Raw genomic sequence first — 21,434 nt, forward strand, 5'->3', positions numbered from 1 at the left:
AACAACCTCGGATATGCAGATGATACTAATATAATAGCAGAAAGTGAAGATGAACTAAAGAGCCTGTAGATGAGGGTGAAAACGCCAGCTTAAAACTCAACATTCAAAAAACTAAGATCATGGCATCTGGTCCCATCACTTCATGGCAAATAGATGGACAAAGAGTAGAAATAGTGACAGATTTTATTTTCTTGGGCTCTTCAAAATCACTGGCGACAGTGACTGCAGCCATGAAATTAAAAGACACTTGTCCTTGGAAGAAAAGCTATGACAAACCTAGATAGAGTATTTAAAAATATACTACTTTGTCAACAAAGGTCTGTATATTCAAAGGTATGGTTTTTCCGATAGTCATGTAAGGATGTGCGAGTTGAACCATAAAGAAGCCTGAGTGCTGAAGAATTGATGCTTTAAATTGTGGTGCTGGAGAAGACTTTTGAGAGTCCCTTGGTTAGTACAGAGATCAAACCAGTCAATCCTAAATTAAATCAACCCTGAATATTCGTTAGAAGGACTGATGCTGAAGCTGAGGCTCTAATACTTTGGCCATCTGATGTGAAGAGCAAGTTTATTGGAAAAGGCCCTAATGCCAGGAAAGACTGAAGGCAGAAGGAGAGGGAGTGACAGAAGATGAGATGGTTGGATATCATCACTGACTCAATGGACATGAATTCAAGCAGACTCTGGGAGATAGTAGAGGACAGAGGACCTGGTGTGCTACAGTCCATGAGGTTGCAAAGAGTCAGACATGATACAGCGACTGAACAACAACAACATACAATCTTAAATATCATCATATATCACATGGTATACATGTAGTCAAATTAATGAATTCTGTATTCTTTTTTTAAAGCAAATTTTACTAAAACCTTACTAAATTTTTACGCAGGATACTCAACAAACACTTACTGAATACCTATCTGCTGCCAGTTTAATGATTGTGAACATTAATAAATTACCCATGGTACTTTCCCTCAAAAAATAAAATCAGTCTAATGTGAGAAATATAGCAGTTTAAAAGTATTTCTTAATTTGAAGAGAATCTGCTCAGAGAATTTATAATAAAGAATGCTTTAAAATAAATCTTTAAAAGAAGCAATTTATCACTAGTAATTCATTCTTAGTCATTGTTTCCAATGTGTGAATAGTACTTAGCAACAACAGAGTACTTCTCTACTTGGCAACTCAAGAAACAAACTAATTTCTAACCACTAAGAGCTCAGATAAAGCACCTTACTCCTGAGACCTCAGAGTGATTTATAATTCTACTAATACTTTTACTGTGATAGTAATACATGATATTTATAAGCTATCTTTATTCTGTGGAACTCTAAATACTTAATATATATCATTTGACTTCTTTGCATAATATCTGTAAGATAGAGAAAAGTGTCCCCTACAGATAAGGAAAATGATGTTAAGACAGAACTGTTTGACAATGCCTGAATCAAGTCTCCAGATAGTCAGCCCCACGCTCCTTCCTCTCAATTATACTGGCTGCCTTCTTAGTGGGAACTGCAGAGATTATGTGGATGGTATTATGTCATCAATCAGAGTCTTGTATAGCATGATAGAGTCAGTTTTTATTTTACAAAAAGAGAGCTTTTCATGTAAACTGTTTCCTCTGTCTACTAAAAGGACCTGTAAATAAAATTCTGCTGACAAGTTTTCTCGGTGAGATGAATCTGAGCAACCAATCTAGTTGGTCCCTCCCACTTTCCAGTTCTATAAGAAGAAAAGACAAATGTAGCATTGAATGTGTAACCCAAGCTCACAGCTATTCCTGGAAGCCCTAATTCATAGAAGAAAAGAGAACACAGTAACAACAATGGCAATGATAACAATGTTAGACATACATTGGTTATTGATTATTTGATAAAGTTCTACAGCATTCAAATAAACAAAGAATAGTTCAGTAAAATTGTAGTGAAGATTATGCAAATTTCATATGGTTAAGTTGGTATAATTGCAAATATGTAAACAACTTCATCAAAAATCTAGATCTAATACTCAATAACTATTATTTTCCTATATCTCTGAAGACATTTTATCATAAGACATTTATAACCCTGAGAATCCGATACTAACCAGAAGAATGACTTCATTTGGTATTCCATTTCTCATGACCTCCTGAAAGAATGTCAGTTCAGCATGGCCTCCTTCCTTTTCCAGTTGATTCAAAGAATGGTGTTTTCAAATTGCCATTTGGGATACATGAAGCGGTGCATTTGGAGTCAATGTGCTGCAACCTGAAGTGTAACACTCTTTATTGTTCTTGAGAAACGTGTGCCTAATTCCCTGGAAATTTACTGTTTCAAAGAGTCACAAGTCTCCTGATTGCTTCTCATCAGTCTTGAAGAGATTAGATAAGCTTCCTCCTTCTTACAAAAGCATTTTCTTCATTCAAAATTCCTTTGAGAGCAAAACACTGAACCAGAATTGGATTTTTAGCAAAATATTACAATATTGTAGGAAACATATTTTTTCTCCTGAGGAGACCCAGCAGTTCAAAACATATACTTATGTACTTTCTCATTTAAGGCCACCGGCCACATATTGAAAAGAGCAAGGATGAGTAAAAAAAACAAAGTCCTTTCTGTGAAGCAGGAAGGATGTTTTTCACTGAGTTATTTTAGAAGACTTGAATGGACTGCTAAGGGCTTTCACATAAAAAGATATGAAAGTCAAACTCAAGAAACAGAGGGGTAAAAAACAACTACAGATCTATAACAGGCACTGCTTTTAATTATCATAAACTTGTTATGCACACGGGTGCTATTCTATAGTGACAGGTTTAGAATAATTGTTCAAGTGTATCAACAATAGAAATGACCTCCTTAGAAAATGAGTTATATATACTTGGTGTTGCAAAAGCTGACACAGAAGGAATCAGGATCATGTTTGCAGTAGGATGTGACATCAACAAATGTTTCAACATCTCCCTCTTTCTCTTCATCCATATTCTCTTTTCCCCTCTCTCTCCCTTACTCTTTCCCTTCCTCTCTCTCTCTCTCCTACTTTCAACAAGTAATTCACTTCTAAGGTAGTCCTCAGTGGTCATTACAAAATAATAGTAACAATTGATAACTATGTTTGGGTTTTCTTCTACTTTTCTTTATTTTTTTTTTAGTAGCAGTAAGATGTGCACTTTCATTGACCTAGATCTCTGATCAGGCTTATAAAGCTTCAATTAAGCTAGACTTCAGAAGGAAAATGTACACTTCACTTTTTTCTCATTAGTCTAATTAACACAATATTTTATTTCTTTCTCTTTACAAAGAGGTTGCCAAGGACAATCAAAGTTAGTAGTGCCATTGTCTGTGATATGACTGGGATCTTGGACTCAGAGACACTGTGAGTCAAGATGATGTAGAAATGAAAGACTAATGTCATGGATGTGACCAATTTTCCCAGTCCTGATAGCTCAGTTGGTAAAGAATCCACCTGCAATGCAGGAGACCCTGGTTTGATCCCTGGGTTGGGAAGATCCTCTGGAGAAGGGAAAGGCTACCCACTCCAGTATTCTGGTCTGGAGTATTCCATGGACTATATAGTCCATGGGCTCACAAAGAGTCAGACATGACTGAGTATCTTTCACTTTCTCTTTTCTTTCCCAGCTCTTCATTTCTCAAAGATGGAAACATGTATAGGGGCTCTGTATTTATTTCCAGGCAAGATAACATAACTTAATTATAAAAGCATCATCTCAACATATTCTTTTTTCTTGGGAAATCTATAAGACCATGTATTAAATTCTATTTTGCCATATAAGGAGTTGAGGATGTGGACCATAGAAGACTAGCATCCAGGAGAAGAGCAGACTTGGCATGTGGGTATAATAATGGAAAAATACTTGGGTCAGACAAATCTATGTTTGAATCCTGGCTTGGGCTTTTATAATAACATGGGGAATTGAAGATGGAACTATTTAATCTCACTGACCCTCAGTTTCCTAAAAATATAAACTAAAGGTTATAGCCTCTATTTTGAGACGTTTTAAGAATTAAATGTAAAGACCTTTATGCAGAGAGGGTACCTTACCTAAAGAAAAAGGTAAAGGTCTTTTCTTTACCTTCCTAACTTTTTTCAAAGAACTTCCTAACATTTTTTAGACATTTGGACTATTAGAGAACTAGTGACCTCTGTGACCACATGACCTAAAGTGGTAACAAAATTCACCAGATAAAAACACCCAGCAGGGGACAGCACAGGGTTTGAATCAGGTCTGGCATCAATACAAAACTCATTTACTGTCTTTGCAATCTTGGATATTACTTAATCTTTCTGGATCTCAGTATTCTCATTATAAAATGGAAATTATTCTGAGTTTGCTGAGTCGTTGCTGAGCGTGGTAGTGAGGATTAAAGACAACTTTTATAAAGCATCTGGTACATTAAGTAAACAGATTGTGAGTAATACTTATTGTTCAGATTTTTATTAATTAAAACTTGTCTGTAGACTCATCTCCTATACTTAATATTCCTTTTTCCACCCAAGACCTTGAAAGGGTTACAATAGGGGCTTTGATCACAGATTAGCTGGTTTGGCTGTGTTAATCTAGCTCTTAAGAATTAGAGTTCCAGCCTGCCATTAAATGTTTAACTGTACAACTTGAACAGGAATTCTAGGCCTAAATTATGTTCATCTCCAAAATGAGGAGACTGGAATAAATAATTCCTATAATTCTCTGTAGACATAATATTTTAAGATTCTGTGTCTTTTGACTGAGTTACAGTGGATAAGTACTCATATCTTTAGAGCTTAACCTAGTTCTCTATGGTTTAATTTTCACATTCTCTCTACTCTATTTCTTCTTTAATTGCAAAAGGGGATAATTTCCATCACTTTGCAAACAAACCAATATCTCTCTTCTGATTTAGTGGCATTCCAGAATATTAATGCATCATACTTTAAGACAGTCTGGCTTGTTTCTAATCCAGAAATTCAGTCATAATATAGGTAGTATTAATGAGGAAAATGAGGATTTATTTTCAAGGTTTTTTATGCCTCCAGGCCCCTGGACATTGCACATGATAAAATACACTCAAATTAAAAATAAGATTAGGGTTTAACAGTTAAAAATACATTCTAAGAGTAAAACACTTTTTTCGGTACTCATTTCTACATTACAGAATGGGCACTTAAAAATAAACAAAAATAACAGATTCATTAACCAGCAACAGAATTTTAATAATCATTAACTAGAAAGGAAATAAAATTAACTTGACCTTATCTTAGAAGGTTGTCAGAGACTATTTTGGTTATGTAGATGGGGAACATGTTGTGAACTAGTAGACCTCTGTTTCAAAAGTCCAAAACCCTCCTCAAATTCAGAAGTAAACTTTCAGTAAGGCTTCAAAACAAATATATAGATCTATTGTTTACAAGGTACCTTTGAATTGTCTTCATCTTGCTCTATTCTTAAGCTATTCTTCAATTAATATTTATTTATCCATCTACTCACTTTTTTTGCATGTCTACTATGTGCTTTTCCAGTGTATTCAGAATAAAATCCAAATTCCCCACCCTGGCTACTTCTCTGACCTCACCTCCAGTTATGCTCCTCCTTTCCTCCTTCTGCTTTAGCTACTCTGGAATCTGTTTACTTCCTTGAATTCACAGTTTGCCCTTGCCTCAGGGCTTTGTCCGTGCTGTTTCTGTCTGGAACTTTTTCCCCTCTCAAGCTTCCATCCCCACCCCAAATTCTTCACCTGGCTGATTCTGTCTTTCAAAGTCTCAACTTAAATGACACTTTGTCTAAGAATTATTTCCTGAGCACCCAATGGAAAGTATAATAGATTTTCTCCACCCATTCTTGTCTTGCATATCTATTAGCTCTTCTCATGGACTACAATTTTTAATTTTATAATTATTTGTTTACTTATTTAATGTCTGATTTCCTTCAGTTCAGTTCAGTTCAGTTGCTTAGTCGTGTCCGACTCTTTGTGACCCCATGATTTGCAGCACGACAGGCCTCCCTGTCCATCACCAACTCCCGGAGTTCACCCAGACTCACGTCCATTGAGTCTGTGATGCCATCCAGCCATCTCATCCTTAGAAGACTATAAATTTCATGTGATCCTAAGGGATCATTTCTATATTCCCACTATTTGGCATGGTTGAATATTGAATTAATGATTCTATTGTGGGAGATTCTACAGGGTTGAGAAATATCAATTAATATGGACTCTAACCCTAAGAATTTGCTTTCTAGTTAAAAAAACAATAAGGCATGTCCATAAATATTGTTTAAAAATATAGAAAGTAACTCATGTCTCAAAAAAAGTGTAGGTGGGTGATGTATTAGATTTTTAGGCTTTGGTAACAAATTATTCTTTACAATCTGAGCCACCCAGAAGCCCAACTTGTTAGCTTAAAACATATACATTCTCTCACAGCTTTAAAGACTAGAAGTCCAAAATGAAACCGTTGGCAGGGCTACTACATGTGCTAAGTGAGTTTGGTAGGTAGGGGAGAGTGTAATATTTCTGGCTAGGTCAGGGAGAGAAGGTTTCATGGAACAAAGAGCATTTAAAAGTAGCCAGGAAGGATGTGTTAGATTTGCATATGGAAATACAGAATGATGAACATTTCAGATAACAGGAACAACACTAACAGATGTGGGTGAGGAAATCTGGCCTAAGAGTACAGTATATTAAATCATAAAATTAAGTAAACAATGGGGATAAAATTAGATTTTAGAGTGTTCAGAAATATTGGTTAGGAATTGTTTGGTAATTAATATAGAATATTAAAGTTTTGTCTGAAAAAAAAGTGACATGATCTTAGGGCTCCTGCTTCATGAACCCCAATGGGCAACAGTATTTAGGATGAACAGATCTGCCTTCCCTCTGCTTCTCCCAACTAAGAGATTAGTACTACAAGAGAAGATGAAAACTTGATGAGGACAGAGGTACCAAAAAAAGGAGAAATATTGGCCATTTATTGGATACATAGGGGGATAGGAGAGGCAAGAATGAGATATTTTGAGTCAAGATGACCTTGACAATTGGGGTTAAAAAATATCAGGATAGTCAAAGGAGGATGATTTTTTAACTAGGAAGATAAAGTTATGGCCAACCTAGACAGCATATTTAAAAGCAGAGACATTACTTTGTCAACAAAGGTCCATCTAGTTGAGGCTATGATTTTTCCAGTGGTCATGTATGGATGTGAGAGTTGGACTATAAAGAGAGCTGAGCACAGAAGAATTGATGCTTTTGAACTGTGGTGTTGGAGAAGACTCTTGAGAGTCCCTTGGACTGCAAGGAGATCCAACCAGTCCATTCTAAAGGAGATCAGTCCTGGGTGTTCATTGGAAGGACTGATGTTGAAGCTGAAACTTCAATACTTTGGCCACCTGATGCGAAGAGCTGACTCATTGGAAAAGACCCTGATGCTGGGAAAGATTGGAGGAGAAGGGGATGACAGAGGATGAGATGGTTGGATGGCATCACTGACACAACGGACATGGGTTTGGGTGGACTCCAGGTGTTAGTGATGGACAGGGAGGCCTGGAGTGCTTCAGTTCATGGGGTTGCAAAGAGTCGGACATGACTGAGTGACTGAACTGAACTGAACTGAATTACAATTTTGATATAGTGATTCTGAGAAAGTGGTGTAATATCCAGTTGAAGATTAAATAAGGAAATTGGAAATATAGGACTATAATTTGAGACTTAAGATACAAATGCGTGAGGTATCAACAGTGAAATATACAACCCTGAAAAAGTCTCAAATCATGGGAAAAGTATGCATGTGGTGTTTGACAGACATATTCACATCCTATCTCAACCATTTGCCTTTTGTATGACCTGGGACAAACTGCTTATTTCTTCTACTTTCTCATTTGTGAAAACAAGGGGGAAATAATATTATCCCTTAGTCAGGATTATACCAGTTGAGTATTTCATATCTGCTTTCATATTTTGATAGTGTGATTCCCAGTAAGTAATATATTTATTTTTCAATCCATTATCTTAAAAATTTGAAACACCCTATTTTTATACACCTTTTTCTTTAATTCTATTTCTTAAAAGCACCATGACTGTGATCCTCTAAACAGATTTCATGACCTATGAATGAATTGCAACCCATACTTCGGGAAACACTGGCCCCAACCAGCACTGCGTAGTCCATCTGAATCACCAGGGAAGCCCCATTCTATAATCAGATCACACCGTTACCATTCTTTCTTCAGTTCCTCTCTGCTTAGGCTGCTTATTAATATTATATTATTCCCTGATGGCCCAGAAGAAGTGATAACCATTTACTTCCTCTACTATATCTATAAAATATTTTATCTATAAGAAAGACATATCTGTTGTCCAACTAGATTATGAACTCCTTGATGATAGAAAATAGGCACTATTTATCTATATATTCTGGTAAAATTAATTGCTCATAAGAGGCATAGAATAAATTTTAATTCATTATTATGGAAAAAAGAGGGAAGAGGTCTGAGGAGAAACTTTGTTGGGTACCTACATCTAAAGCCTTGCTCTGGCATCCTCATTCTCTAATTGTCCCTTCTCTATATGCCAAAGCTTCCATGACATGTTTTAAGGCAGAACAATGTCTCCTGTTTGGGACACAAAGACTTAGGCCACCAATTTTTTGTCCACAGTGACTTGAGTTTCTTCATGGTGGGAGTTGGAAAATTCTGGAGAGGATAAATATGTTTGAGAAAGAAACTAAGATGTACCCAGGATTTAGCTCTGGGTAAAATAATAAAAAAGTCCCTACAATGGTCTCTTTGGATTGCTAAATGTCAGAATCCAATAAAGGAAACCTGAAATAAATTACTAGAGCAAGTAATTTATTTTAAATTATTAAAGTTTATTTCAATTTTTTTCAGACCCAAAAAACTTTTCTCTGATGGAAATGACCATTGGCAACAATGACATTCTGACACCATGCATGATGCACCCTTTTGGGAAGTCTGAATTCCATGTCACAATGGCTCTGTTCAGATTACCGGTTTTATCTTGCCTCTAAGCCCAATTAGACTACTGAAGTTTCTAATGGCCTTCTGTCTGCTTTGTAAATCATCATGCATGCATGCTGTTGCTTCAGTCGTGTCTGACTCTGTGCAAACCTATGGGCTGTAGCCCACCAACTCCTTTGTCCATGGGATTTCCAGGTAAGAATACTGGAGTGGGTTGCATGCTCTCCTCCAGGGGATCTTCCCAATCTAGGGATCGAACCCATGTCTCTTACATCTCCTGCACTGGCAGATAGTTTCTTTACCACTAGCGCCACCTGGGAAGCCCCAGAAATCATCATAAAGAATATTAAGTCAATAAATTTAATTGCCTCTATATGACATAATTTTGCCTCTATGTGACTCAATATACAACCAGAGGCATAATATCAAAATGTACCATAATGCTCTTTATATCAGAGAAGGCAATGGCACCCCACTCCAGTACTTTTGCCTGGAAAATCCCATGGACAGAGAAGCCTGGTAGGCTGCAGTCCATGGGGTCGCTACAATCAGACACGACTGAGCGACTTCACTTTCACTTTTCACTTTCATGCATTGGAGAAGGAAATGGCAACCCACTCCAGTGTTCTTGCCTGGAGAATCCCAGGGATGGGGAAGCCTGGTGGGCTGCCGTCTATGGGGTCGCACAGAGTTGGACACGACTAAAGCGACTTAGCAGCAGCAGCAGCTCTTTATATATGAATTTTGGACTAGTTGGAAGAGGGCACCGCAGTTAAGTGGGTCTCATAAGATGAGCCTGAGACGGTTTGCTCCTCAGCAAACACAGCTCAGACTCAGAGTGTAGAAGAAAGATCAAACACTCAGAGTCTAAAACTGGGTCTACTCTCAGTCCTAGATGTCTGAGGGTGATTTGCATTGGTAGTCAGTATCATTTGGGTAACCTGCATGCCCTAACCTGGGACTCCATTTACTTATTTCAAAATAAGATGACTGGACTTTTTATTTCTTATATACTTTCTACCTGTAATTTTTGATGATGCTTTGCCCTTAAATCCCTTTCACCTCAATCTTTTAATCTTAAAAAATATTAAATGTGTTTATAAAGTCATTTGATGTCCCTAAACATTATTCCACATGATAACAGTACAGTTCATGAAGCTTAAATTTTATCATTTTAGCTTTGCCTCAGAGGCCAAGTTTTATGAGAGCCTTCATTTGCATCACCAGAAGCTAATTTAATAAAAATAAAGGAACCCCTTTTAGAAATAAATTAAAATTGGTGTTGGGGGACAGAAAACTTTATGTTAAAAAGAAAGCAAAACAAGCAAAAAAAAAAAAGAAAGAAACCAGGAAGCTAAACTTAGAAAGGGTCAAATGGTTCTGAGTTCTAAGGAATGCTGTCATCTTATTTGTGCTGAGAAATTGATTCTGGCTCTCAATGCACTGAAAGTAGAAGTTTCTAATGGCAACTTCCCAAATCTCTGGTCTCTTGACCCAATATCTTTTGTACCATTTGCCCCATTTTCTTGAAGCACAATCTGCTACATAGACAAGCAGGTACACAGCACCATCCATCCTAGAGTCAGGTAGATTTATCTTTGGAGACAACTTCAGTATATGACATGTAAGACACAACTAGATGGAAAACTAGTGAAGCCCACTTCACAGACAAAAAGGATATGGTTTGAATGGGCACTTCTCATTCTGGTCAGGAGAAAGAAGTATAAAGTCAAAGAAGAGAAGGGCTAGGAGACTGATGTCTAATGTTATATGGTGAATAATAGATTTGTCTTTGACAAATTCCTTTATAATTATCTTCTTCACTGTCAAAAACTTCATTCAACACATCTCCACAATAAATAATTTTTGAATGAATAAATCCTAAAGTTCTGACTTAAATTTCCTAATTGTACTAATAACAATAGCTATTTCTTGATTACTATTACTATGCCAAGCACTGGGGATCACAAAAATGAATAAGAAATAGACCCTGATTTTAGAGAGCTTACCATCTATAGTTCCTGACTCTTATAGTTATGACAAAAATAACAATAATCATCATGTATTCATTCATATCAGCCAGGCACTATGCTCAGTGGACAGCATACATTAATATAAGCTGCCAAAGTTCCCTCCAGTTCACCAGATACCCTGACAGTGAGGTGATCTTGTTCTGTCCATGCATCATCTTTCCAAAAAAAATGGACCTAGCAAGAATTTAGACAATAGGCAGGGACGTTTAAGCAATGTCAGAAATGTCTACAGTAAACATATGAGAACTGTAGTTGATAATGAAAGAGTGAAGTAAACCAAAGTGAAAATGGAAGAAGTCATCTGAATCACCTTTAGTGTACTCTGTCTAAAGGCACCGTGACACTCTGAAAACCACAATGCAATACACCCCACATTCGGCATTCCAACATGAACAGGGGATGAATGCTGTTTAAGTGTTTAAGACTCTCTAGCAAAAGACCACATAGCACATTAAATGGAAACTTAGGAGGACATCACAACCTGCTGGATTTCATTACCAAAATATATTTTTTTATCTAAAATTTTTAAAATTATAACATTGAATTTCCTTGTAGTATTTCATAACCTTTGAGTGAGGCATTAAAGTGTTTTTCCTTTCCCCCCACCAACTATAAGCTTCTGTTTTCTTACCCTGGGCGTCTGAATCTTTTATATGCTTGGGTTCTATTCACTGCCTGTTATTCAGACATTGAAATCCCAAATGTTAATTGTTCTTCCAAGTACATTGACAAAACAGCAGCTAAATAAGGGTAGACCAGACTGTGGTAGACTCTGACATGCGTTTATGGAACAATGGGGCTCTGAGAGACAGCCTTGTAGCTCACGGGAAGACATAAGATGTGCTATTTTGACTGCTTCATAGCAGAATGGGGAACACACGCACACAAGGGAATTATGCATTTTACTTAGTTTTGCCCAAAGTCCTCAAGGCAACAGAATCTTGTGATGTCATCATGAACTTTCTTTCTCTCCATTTACACTGACACAAAGGCTAAAAATTTCTAATGACATCACAAAGGAAAAACGGAGTCTACTTTGATTCCATTAGAAATCTGTTACTTTCAAAGAGACTTGTACCAAAATGTAAGGATCCTTCCTGACAGGGTGTGTGTCACTGTGCTGATGCACGGTGGGTGACACCCTCCCGAACGCAATTCAAACCAGCCAAGAGCAAGGATTTAGGTTGGATAAAAAAGACATACTGAATATTGAGCCCTACAAATTTTCTTTTTTTAAAGAAGGAAATCATTTAAACATGTATTTCTTCAGGGATATTCAAATTTCTTACTCATGTCTGGTTACTATGTGACCACTATTTTTGTCCCTTTTTGAGTGGGTCACAAAAATACAGAGGAAGGTAGAGGAAGCTTTCACTCACAGGAATGCAGCGCAGCTCAATCTTTTGTTTTTAAGGTGCAGTGATTTCAGTCTCTAAATGTAACTTCAGGCAGTCTGAAAAGAAACAGGTTAAAATCTCTTTCAGTTATAATTGGTATTTCAGATTTAATTAAAAATTAAACTTTCATAATGTTTCACCATCCAAAGCAATGCATTATCAGTCAAGCGTAGCTTTTTTTTTCTGTTAAGGAAAAAAAAAAAAAACCCCTCTTCCCAGAGTAGTTTTTTAATGAAAAGAAAAGGATCTAAAGAGGAGAAAAAGCAATTCTGAAAAACAAAATATGCCTCCATGTTAAGGACTTCATAATGATATGACTAGAAAGTCAGTGTTTCTAAATTTTACCTATATTCTGATTAAAAAAAACACAAAACTCCTAAACAATTTCAAAGCTTCAAGATTACATACAATATTATTTCAGAGAATAAAGAAGAAAATCTACAGTCTGAATACACATATTAAAGGGAAATTACAACTTCAAATAAAATTGGAAAATAACATTAGACCCACTGCTTTCAAATGACTGAGGGGCAAACGGTGAAGCAGAGGCAAAGAAACATATTTAGCAGTACAAATGCCCATTGCAAGGCATTAAGGGTTTAGTGCACTCCAGATGACATCATACTATAGAGCTTATTGTATGAAGCACTGCTGTTTTAAGCAACATGGGAAGACCATCAGGGTTTAAACTACCTCTCTTGGTTTAAATAACCATAAATGCATCTTTTAAAATATCTATTTTTAATTTTTGAATTAAGAGTCCAGGCATTAAGATAAAAGTATTTAATAACTATCTGGGCTTAAAATGTCATATTAATTTTTGTAGCCCTTTATTTTTTCATACAACATCACCTATAAATAAGATAATATTTAAAAAAACCAGACAGGATTAAGTCATCCTTATTTTTAGCTTCAAATAATTGATACAACAGGTTTAGAAAAATATAGATTTTTAGTATAAAAAGGAGATAACACAATTATCTTTTACTTTACATCATGCTGTCCATTTTTTATATATTTGTAGCACTAAATGTGGTATGTTTATGTCCATCTTCATATTAATGCAAGGTAATATTTTAACATCTCCACATATAAGAGCATAATCATAAATCGGCCTTGAAACTGCATCTATTTTTGAAAATGTATCTATTTCTTACTTGTGAGTTCTACTTTCGTTTTCCCTTGGATTATATAAAAGAATATTTTGTGTATTGTGTCTATTTGATGCACACAGTTTGTACGTTCAAACTGGTTCAAATTCACTAGATCTATCCATGAATGGATCCACACACACACACACAAAATCACTGACTAACTAAACTTTTCCCCTGCTTCTCACATGCCTGAATTAGACCAAAAATGCACCAGTGTAAAGACAGAAATTATGGAGGCGTCACCAGGGACAACTGACTATGAGGAGGGGAGTGCACATATTTCCTTATAAGGCAACAAAACATTCATAAAAGAAGCTGACAAAAATAACTCATGCTCAGAAATAATGTCGAATAACAATAATCCCTAATAAATGATTCAGAAATATAAGAGCTGCCCATCTCTATATAAATCTGAATCACCAACTGATACTGTTCTACTCACCAATCACATATGGTTAGTGAAACTGATTCACTGTCTAGTTTAGATAAGAAAAGGCGATAGAAACAAGACTGCATATTTATATATAAACTGTTTAACTGACAACTTGCAGTTCAATTTAGTGTCAGATTTCCTTTTCCTTAATTCACCAGATGTTGAGTGAATTGAACTCAGTTCAAAACAATAAAGCAGTTTCTATGAATAGAAAGTCTACTAAGTTATAGTCTCCTCTTTGCATGTCATTCCTTTCTCCTCTTTGACCTTTATTTTCCCTTTTCTGTCTCTGCCTGTTTATTCCTTACTTTCACTTTCCTCCTTATTTATTTTTTCCCTTTCTCTTTTTTCCCCCTTGGTGTGGGTAATGAAGCTCAAAAATAACATCTTGTATCCTGTTGAGGGAAACTTGGTCACAACTATCCTTCCAGATGACAAACTCATTCTTAAATGTCTGTTTTCCAATCCAAAGAAAACAGAGCAATTGAGAAAATAGAGATGCAACATCACTTACCACTACCACCACCACCACTTTTAATTCCCATGCTACATTCATCATAAGGAGGACTGAAGTTTATTTATATTATCCCCTAACCTTAAATAGGACCGCAAATAAGACTAATAACAGGACCATTTTGTGGCACTCAAGCAAACGGCTGGGCAAAACAGATGGATCTTACTTTGCGCCAGGACTCAAAAAATACAGTCGCCAACTCACTGTTGGCGACTACGTATCTTGGCCCAAAGATGGACCTGGAAGTGGGACCAGTTGTCTTTGATATGAATATGGTTCCTATTCATATCAGCCTCATGAGAAATCATTAACTCTGCTACTATGCAGTGGGGTTAAGTATTGGTTAGAAACTGTTTGGAAGACTGGTCATCAAGAAAGTGAAATATTCTGAAGGCATGCCAGATTAGATTAAGGAGCAGAGAAGTTAAGACTAGGATCTTATTTTTGGCACTATTGTCTACTTTTCAACTTCTGTTTTTGTTAAGTTCAGTACTGTACACTGAATCCACCTTTAAAATACTAGATTTCCGGAGTACGTGTCATCAATAAGAATAACTTGCTCTTGACATTTCAAGTTCCAAAATCTGTTAAAATTTTTTCAAGTTATCCAGAACAACCTTAGTTATTAAAATTGACCACCAATGTCAGACTTCTTTAATCAAGATAGAACTTTGCCAGGCTTTATAGAATACAGTCAACAGCCAGTGATGCACTGGTAAACAACTCAGTAATCAATGCAAATTACAAAGCCCGTAAGAATGCTTCTCTTGGCAGAGACCCTTTAGCAAAGAGAGTTGTACATATTCTGCACTAGTTAAAGATTCTGAATGTCTTTCCAGAGAAGTAGCAAATGCATTATATTACAGCAACCCATCCTAAGTCACAAGGCCAAAAAACAAATCCCCAGACAATAAAAAACTTAAGAGGGGTGAAGAACTATAGATCTTAGTATTGACTAGGAAAAAGGGCTGCTTCTGACTACACTCTACTTTTTAAAATCCTCACATAGGTAGAGGTTTTAGATATCACCAGGTCACAGAACTTCAAGGAAAGATCAACAAAGCACTCCAGCTTAGGAAGTCTATGCTCATCCAGGCAGTTCTCTTAATGCTCTCCCAATTCTTCAGCACCAATTATATCCTGCTCAGATTGTTTTTGCGAGTTCACTCACCTCTCTATGACCACACTCGCCTGTGGTCAGCATAGAGACCAAATGACGATATTTGATTATTTCTCTTAGTCTTTGTTTCCTTTTCACTTAAAATTTATTGTGAAAAAATTCAAACATATGCAAGAATAGAGAGTATAGTAAAATAGAACTCCCCTCTCCCCAAAAGAAAAGAACTCATACGTATTTATCACCCGAGGTCAGTGTTTACTTCATCTATGCTCTAACTTTTTTTTCCACCAGATCATTTTAAAGACAATCCCAGATGTCATATTACTCCATCCATTAATATGTTAGTATGTATTATTAGAAAATAATGACTTTAAAAAATCACAACACCATTGTATCACATCAAAAATAATAGTAATTATTTAATGTTACTAAATATTCTCTCAAATGATTGACTTTATTTTTTTTAACAGCTGACTAGTTTGAATTAAGATCTGAACAATATCTGCACATTACATTTGAACCACAATTCCCCTTTAACCTATAAATTTCCCATTTCTTTTAAACATTTTAACTTTTAATTTTGAAATAATTTCACATATATGGAAAAGTTGCAAAGGTAGCTCAAAGAATTCTGATATTTCCTTCACTATGTTCTCTTAACTTTAACATTGTACATAACCAAGGTAAGAAATTAACACTGATACAATACTATTACCTAAACTACAGACTTTATTCAGATGTCACCAGCTCTTCCACTAATATATTTTGTCTCTTTCAAGGATCTAATCCAGGATACCTGAATTAATCTACCTGGTATCTTGGATTAGATCCTTGGATCTAATGGATAAAAGATCCATGGATAATTAGATAAATGCATCTAATTAGATCCATGGATAAAAAGATGCATTCAGCTATCTTTTATCCTAAATCTCCTCTGCATGCTAAATTGCTTCAGTTGTGTCTGACTCTTTGCAACCCTATGGACTGTAGCACATCATTCAGATTCTCCAAGCAAGAATATTGGAGTGGGTTGCCAAAATGCTCTTCTCTAAAGTCTCCTCTGATCTGTAACAATTTCTCAGTTTTTTCTTGTTCTTCAGGACCTTGATAGTTTTGAAGAGTAGTGGTCAGATATTTTGTGAAATGGTCCTCAGTTTGGATCTGACTGATGTTTCCTCATAATTGGGCTTCCCTTGTGGCTCAGCTGGTAAAGAATTTGCCCACAATGTGGGAGAGACCCTGGGTTCGATCCCTGGGTTGGGAAGATCCCCTGGAGAAGGGAAAGGCTACCCACTCCAGTATTCTGGCCTGGAGAATTCCATGGACTATACAGTCCATGGGGTCGCAAAGAGTCAGACACGACTGAGAGACTTTCACTTCACTTCACTTCTCATAATTAGCCTGGGATTACAGTTTTAGTTCAGTTCAGTTCAGTCACTTAGTTGTGTCTGACTCTTTGCGACCCCATGAATTGCAGCACACCAGGCCTCCCTGTCCATCACCAACTCCCGCAGTTCACTCAAACTCACGTCCATTGAGTCACTGATGCCATCCAGCCATCTCATCCTCTGTCATCCCCTTCTCCTCCTGCCCCCAATACCTCCCAGCATCAGAGTCTTTTCCAAAGAGTCAGCTCTTCGCATGAGGTGGCCAAATTTCTGGAGTTTCAGCTTTAGCCTCACTTCTTCCAAAGAACACCCAGGACTGATCTCCTTTAGAATGGACTGGTTAGATCTCCTTGCAGTCCAAGGGACTCTCAAGAGTCTTCTCCAACACCACAGTTCAAAAGCATCAGAGAAGAATGCAAAAGAATGAAGTGCTCTTCTGATAACATCATGTCATGGGGTCTCTGATATCCATATGACTTATCACTAGGGATGTTAATCTTGGTCATTTGGTTAAGGGAGTATCTGCCAGGTATCTCTCTCCTTAGTTTTAATAAGCATAATTTCTTTAAGTTTATTGAGGTATAATTATGTAATAAAATTCATCCTTGTAAGTGCAAAATTTAATGATTTTAAGTAAATTTAGAGTTCAGCTATCATCACCACAATTCATTTAGAACATTTTTGTCACTCCAAAAAAGACCCTTCATGTTCTTAGGCAGTCAATCCCCACTATTATTCCCAGTCCCAGACAACAATTAATCTGCTTTCTGTCTCCAAACATTTACATTTTCTGACCATTTCTTATAAATGCAATCACACACTATGTGGTTTCTTGCATTTGGCTTTTTTTTTTTCTCTCTTATCATAATGTTTTTCAGATTGATACATGCTGTGGTATATAGTGGGACTTCCCAGGTGGCACAGTGGTGAAGAATCTGCCTGCCAATGCAGGAGACATGGGGGTTTGATCCCTGGATTTGAAGATCCCCTGAAACAGGAAATGGCAACTTACGCCAGTATTCTTGCCTAGAAAATTCCATGGATAGAGGAGCCTGGCAGGCTGCAGTCCATGGGCTTGCCAAGAGTCAGATACAACTGAGTGAGTGAACACACAGGCACAAAGCATATAGCAATACTCTATTCCGTTTTATGTATGAATAGTATGCCATTGTATGAATATATGACATTTTGTTAATCCATTCATCAGTTGATGGACATGTGGATTGCTTCCAATTTTTTACTATTATGAATAATGCTGCTACGTGCATTTGCATGTATATGCCTCTCTGTGGACATGTTTTCATTTCTCTTAGGGAGATTCCTAGAAGTGGAATTGCTTGGGTCAGAAAAATAAGTTTAACTTTTAAGATATCAAGTTATTTTCTGAAGAGGCTGTGCCATTTTAAATTCTGACCAGCAACCTACGAGGGCTCCAGTTTCCTTCTGTCTTCACCAGTATTTGTTACCCCACCTGTCTTTTATTACAGACACAACTGTTGGTGTAAACTAGTATCTCACTTCAGTTTTAATTTACGTTTCCTTAAAGATTAATGACACTGAACATCTTTTAATGTGTTTATTAGACATTTTAATATATTTTTTTGTGAAATATCTATTCAAATATTTTGTCCAATTTTTTCATTGGGTTGTTTGTTTTTTTATTATTGAAGAATTCTTTATGTATTATGAAATTTAAAAATATTTTATTAGATATATATTTGTAGAGCATAAATTTTCTCCCAGTATTTTAATTTTAGTGGAATCCTTTGAAGTGCAAGAGTTTTTAATTTTGATGAGACCCAAATTACCAAACTTTTTCTTTTTTGTATCATGTTTTTAGGGTCAGATATAAAACTCTGTCTACCATAAGGTCATGCAGATTTTCTCATTTCCTTATAGAAGTCTTATAGTTTTAGCTCTTACATTTAGATCCATGATCTATTTTGAGTTAATCTTTGTGTATGCTGTGAGGTAGAAATCTTTTTTTTAATTTTTTAAAAAAATTTTTGTATACTCTTAGCACCATGGATATTCATTTATATTTCACATAATAAAATTACTTACAATTACATTTACTGACTTCTATATCATTACTGTATGTTCTTCTTCATTATAGTTTTTATTAAAAAGTTTTTAAAACCTGGAAGTTAAGTTGTCTAACTTTGTTCTCCTTTTCAAAATTATTTTTATTGTTCTGAGTCCTTTGCATTTTCACATGAACTTTAGGATCAGGTTATCAGTTTTTCTAAAAATGCCTTTATTCTTTTTGATTCTTTTTCTATTCTTGTGAATAGAATTGTTTTCTAAATTTCATTGTTTGTGGCACAAACAAAGAATAAAGTGAAGTATGCCTGTACTAGCACAGTACTACATTTACTTTATAGATATTGCATTTTTTACAAATTGAAAGACTGTGGTAACTGCATCAAGCAAGTTTACAGATACCATTTTTTCCAAAAGCATTTGCTGATTCCATGTATCTGTGTCATACTTTGGTAATTCTTTCAATATTTCAGTGTTTCATTATTTTATTTCTTATGGCAATATGCCAGCAAATTTGGAAAACTCAGCAGTGGCCACAGGACTGGAAAAGGTCAGTTTTCATTCCAATCCCAAAGAAAGGCAATGCCAAAGAATGCTCAAACTACCTCACAATTGCACTCATCTCACACGCTAGTCAACAAATGCTCAAAATTCTCCAAGTCAGGCTTCAGCAATATGTGAACCGTGAACTTTCTGATGTTCAAGCTGGTTTTAGAAAAGGCAGAGGAACCAGAGATCAAATTGCCAACATCCGCTGGATCATGGAAAAAGCAAGAGAGTCCCAGAAAAACATCTATTTCTGCTTTATTGACTATGCCAAAGCCTTTGACTGTGCTGCAAAGTCGCTTCAGTCATGTCCGACTCTGTGCGACCCCTTAGACGGCAGCCCATGAGGCTCCCCCGTCCCTGGGATTCTCCAGGCAAGAACACTGGAGTGGGTTGCCATTTCCTTCTCCAATGCATGAAAGTGAAAAGTGAAAGTGAAGTCGCTCAGTCCTGTCCGACTCTTAGCGACCCTGTGGACTGCAGCCCACAAGGCTCCTCCGTCCATGGGATTTTCCAGGCAAGAGTGCTGGGGTGGGGTGCCATTGCCTTCTCCGTTTGACTGTGTGGATCACAATAAACTGTGGAAAATTCTGAAAGAGACGGGAATACCAGACCACCTGATCAGCCTCTTGAGAAATTTGTATGCAGGTCAGGAAGCAACAGTTAGAACTGGACATGGAACAACAGACTGGTTCCAAATAGGAAAAGGAGTTCGTCAAGGCTGTATATTGTCACCCTGCTTATTTAACTTATATGCAGAGTACATCATGAGAAATGCTGGACTGGAAGAAGCACAAGCTGGAATCAAGATTGCCAGGAGAAATATCAATAACCTCAGATATGCAGATGACACCACCCTAATGGCAGAAAGTGAAGAGGAACTCAAAAGCCTCTTGATGAAAGTGAAAGTGGAGAGTGAAAAAGTTGGCTTAAAGCTCAACATTCAGAAAACGAAGATCATGGCATCCGGTCCCATCACTTCATGGGAAATAGATGGGGAAACAGTGGAAACAGTATCAGACTTTATTTTTCTGGGCTCCAAAATCACTGCAGATGGTGACTGCAGCCATGAAATTAAAAGACCCTTATTCCTTGGAAGGAAAGTTATGACCAACCTAGATAGCATATTCAAAAGCAGAGACATTACTTTGCCAACAAAGGTTCATCTAGTTAAGGCTATGGTTTTTCCTGTGGTCATGTATGGATGTGAGAGTTGGACTGTGAAGAAGGCTGAGCGCCAAAGAATTGATGCTTTTGAAATGCGGTGTTGGAGAAGACTCTTGAGAGTCCCTTGGACTGCAAGGAGATCCAACCAGTCCATTCTAAAGGAGATCAGCCCTGGGATTTCTTTGGAAGGAATGATGCTAAAGCTGAAACTCCAGTACTTTGGCCACCTCATGCAAAGAGTTGACTCATTGGAAAAGACTCTGATGCTGGGAGGGATTGGGGGCAGGAGGAGAAGGGGACGACAGAGGATGAGATGGTTGGATGGCATTACTAACTTGACAGACGTGAGTCTGAGTGAACTCTGGGAGTTGGTGATGGACAGGGAGGCCTGGTGTGCTGCGATTCATGGGGTCGCCAAGAGTCGGACACGACTGAGCCACTGCTCTGATCTGATCTGATGGCAATTTGTTATTATTGATTTCTGATGCAAAAGACTCCAACTAGGGGAAGTCTCAGATGATAGCATTTTTAGTAGCAAAGTATTTTAAATGAAAGTGTGTACATACATAATGCTATTGCACACTTAATAGAACTACAGTATAGTGTAAACATAATTTTATATGAATTATTGAAATCAAAAGATTTGTGTGACTTGCTTAATTGAAGTATCTGGAACTGAACCCTTAGTAATT

At 36.8% G+C, this 21,434-nt stretch overlaps 1 protein-coding gene across 23 annotated transcripts in view; it reads right to left on the reverse strand.

Moving 5' to 3' along the window:
* ZBTB20 (zinc finger and BTB domain containing 20) overlaps positions 1-21,434 on the reverse strand; it is an 869,429-nt gene that overhangs the window by 520,362 nt on the left and 327,633 nt on the right. For 22 of the 23 annotated variants that reach the window (XM_055568236.1, XM_055568251.1, XM_055568250.1 and 19 more), the window contains one exon: positions 12,360-12,433. The exons of the other annotated variant lie outside the window; for it this stretch is intronic. The gene's annotated coding sequence lies outside the window, so the exon portion shown is untranslated. The remainder of the gene's footprint in view (positions 1-12,359; positions 12,434-21,434) is intronic. 23 annotated transcript variants of the gene reach the window in all.

This window comes from Bubalus kerabau, chromosome 2 (genome assembly GCF_029407905.1).
Source record: "Bubalus kerabau isolate K-KA32 ecotype Philippines breed swamp buffalo chromosome 2, PCC_UOA_SB_1v2, whole genome shotgun sequence".
Classification (NCBI taxonomy): domain Eukaryota; kingdom Metazoa; phylum Chordata; class Mammalia; order Artiodactyla; family Bovidae; genus Bubalus; species Bubalus kerabau.